This window comes from Pongo pygmaeus, chromosome 18, assembly GCF_028885625.2.
Source record: "Pongo pygmaeus isolate AG05252 chromosome 18, NHGRI_mPonPyg2-v2.0_pri, whole genome shotgun sequence".
Classification (NCBI taxonomy): Eukaryota; Metazoa; Chordata; class Mammalia; order Primates; family Hominidae; genus Pongo; species Pongo pygmaeus.
The window spans coordinates 52,020,905-52,024,299 of record NC_072391.2 but is presented as its reverse complement, the minus strand read 5'-3'; positions in this window follow the sequence as shown (position 1 = coordinate 52,024,299).

Below are 3,395 nucleotides of genomic sequence, written 5' to 3'. Positions count from 1 at the left end.
GGCCACACACGGGCATGGGGCGCGCCGCGCCGCGGCCGCCAACGAGCCGGGCGGCGCCCTGCGAGGGCGAGCGGGCGGGCACCTGGCCTCTGGCTGCCCTGGGCCGCCGCTCCTCTGGCCCCGGCTCCGGGGCTCCGGCCCGCGGCGCCTCCTCGCTGGCTTCCCGCGCGCCTCCGGCTGCGACCGCCGCGCCCGCTCCTCTGCGCGCCTCGCTCGCCCCAACTGGGCTTTTTTTCCCCTCCCCTCCCTTGCTGCTTTCTCTTTTTTCCCCTCGCTCTTTGCACCGGGGGGCTCTGCTTTTGGCTTTGCAAAGGTCCTGCCAAGATGCTAAGTTGGAAATTGAGGATTCTGACGCCTTGTGCGCGCCCGAAGCTCCTCCTTCCCGGGGTGTAGTCGGTGGGAGGACTGGCAGGAGCTTTTGGGCGGCCGCAGCCAACCCGGCCGCCAGGCGCGCCTCGCCCTCTCCCTCTTCCTCCCCGGCTCCCTCTCCCGCTCGCTGGCGCTCCTCTCGCCCCTCCCTAGCGCCCGCCTCCCCTCCGCGGCCCCCCTCTCACCCCTCCTCTTTGCCTCCCCTTTTCCCCTCCCCGGTCTCTCCCTCTCTCTCGCTTTCTCTCAGACTCTCGAGCGCCGGCCCCAGGATGACAATCACATCCCAGGAGCGCCGATCTCTTCCAACTTTCCTCTTCTGCTAACTCGGGGCGGAGTGGCAGTTCCGACGCACGGCCGGCCCTGCAGCGGGTCCCGCCGCGCCGAAGCACAAAGGGAACAAGGCCGCGGACTGTGCGCCGGCGAACGCTCTGCGCTCTCCTAGCCACAGTAGATCGCGGACTTAGCGGATTTCTTGTTCTCCGGCAGGCTGGGCTCCGAGGCCATTCGTTGCCCACCCCGCTCTGGCGCCTTCCCCAAGCCAGGGGGCCCGAGAGCCAGCTGGAGATCCGGAATGAAAGTCTCTGGGAGAGCCGATGGATGGCCCGCGCCCAGGGCGCAGAAAGTCCGGGATGACTGCCCCTCTGCGCCGGCAGCAGCAGGTGGGCGAGAGACAGGCCTCAGACGTCTGCACGTCTCCGCCTCGCCTTCCTTCTACCGACCCCCCGCCGGACGGCGAGGGAGAAGACACTGGTTCCTGGAACTACCGGGGTAGCCTTTTTCTAGAGTGGGGTGGTGGGCAAGAACTGCCAGAGAACCAGCTACACCCGAGGAGGTCTCGGAACCGTCCCCAGCTCCACTCCCACGCCTCGCAGCCTCTTTCTCCCGGCTTTCCCACCGCACGCAGCTCGCACCGCCAAGTCGTTGGTGGTGGAGGGTGCGGGTCCCCTTCCCTTTTGTTTAACTAAGTCGCCTTCCCCTTCGCACGCACTCTCGCATCCGCCCACGCTCCACTGCAAACACTGGGCAGAGCAGTGCCCAACCCAACCACTGTTTGTTCAGCGAGGCGCTGGCGAGGCAAACACACACAACTGAGTCAGAGGCAGAGCCCTTGCCCACGACGGCCACACAGTTAGAATACAAAACAGACCCTCTCCTCTTCTCTCCACCTCCCGCCACCACAAGCCACGGACGCACTAGAACTCTGGGACAGACAGGGGCGCTGGTGAACCAGGACAGAAGATGGCACAGGTTTGGGCACGCCGCGGAAGCTCGGGATATCGGGAACTTCGCATAATGGGGCCACACGCAAGCCGAAGCATAACTATATACAAAGTTTCTCGCATTGACTTTGACGGGCGAGATGTACTTTATTTCGCGAGCTCACACTAACCCACCGCTGCACCGGCACCCGCTCGGTGGTGCGCTCCCATGCACGCGAGTTGGCTCCTCCCCTCCACTGCTCCCCTCCCCCCAGATACCGCCCACCGAGAGGACCGACCGGTTCAGACTACATTCTCCGAGAGCCCCTGGGTCCGCCCAGCCCAGTGCCTGACACCTCCTTCACCTATGATTGGGCGCTGGCCTCTCTGGGCTCCGCCCCCTGGTGACGTAACCCCGCTTTCCTCCAAGTCTCGGCGCCAAAGGGGCGGGGCGGGGCGGGGCCTCGATCGCGCTATTGTCATGGAGACGGGAAGCTGGCTGCAGCGGCGGCGGGCACTGTGAGGCCGAGGTGGCTGCCAGCCGGCCAATGTCTAAGCGAGGCCAGCGGCCCAGGCGGCCCGAGCCTGAGGGGAGCGCGCAGCCGGCCAGTGGCGGCCTCGCCGGCGGCCTCTTCTCGGGCTCGCAGTGGGCCCGAGTCGTCGCCGGGAGCTCCCGGGAGCAGCGTCCCCGCCCTGCTCCCCTCGCTCCCGCCTCTTGCGGCCCCACGGCCCCTCAGCGCCCGCCCCCGGCTCCGCCCGCCGCAGCCGCAGCCCCTGGCGCTAACGGTCGGTAACGGCCCGCGCGCGCCGCCCGCCGGGGGCTCGCGCCAGCCACGAGGGAGCGTCCGCGGCCCGCGCGCCCGCGCGGCGGAGGAGAGGTGAGCCCCGGCCCGGGCCAGGCCCCCTGGCCGCGCCGTCCGCCCCTCGAGTCGTGTCCCCTCGTGGGCCGGACGGATGCGGCGGTGCCCCGCGCGCGGCCAGACGTCCCGTGGGCTAGGGCCTGGGCCTCGGGCCGCGTCGGCGCCGGACGAGCCTCTCCGGGTGTCGGGGTTTCGGGGCGGGCGCGCGTGGGCATGGCCCCTCCGTCCACGCCGGTTCCCTCTGTCGCCGCGGCTCTCGTCCGGGACACGGCTTTCCGGAGTAGAGCCCTGGAGGTTTGTGCCACCGAGAACCCGAGTCTGTCACACAGACATCCTCATTACATCATCCTGCCACTCCGGCAGTCCCGCGCTTTCTCCCCCCACCCCCGCCCCGTGGCTTGTTTGTTGGTTGTTTTTTTAATTTTTTTAACCCCTTTTCTTGTACTGTCTTCTTTTTGGTGTCAAGGGCTGGAGAGACTCCTGCAAGATGTTGAGGCATTTAGAATGTATGGTTCTGTTGCCGTGGTTGTCACCTCCGCTCTACGTCAAATTTAAGACTCATTTCTTAAGGATGTCTCTATTTTCTGCTTTATTTGCACATTGATGGCTCTGCTGCTCAGCTGGCCACGGCCGCCCGGCGTCTGATTTAGAATTGTGTTAATATGAGAAAGGGAACGGCCGATCATGATTAGCAGGCAGACGGCATGCAGATAGCATCTGGCGGGTTTTCTCCGTTTTTATATGAAAGCGTTCACTTTTTTGCTGGTAAACACGAGGTTTTAACTTTTTATCTGGATAGTGGTGACCATTTGTTTCACTCTCCCCTCCTTCTTAGTTCCTATTCATCAGCTTTTCAGTTTGGAAAGCTGCATACTTGTTAGCGGTAGTTTGATTGGTGTGTTGATTCTGAAGCTTTCTCTTCCAGCAGAGGTGGGATCTGTATCCCTCCCATCCTAGGTTACCAAGA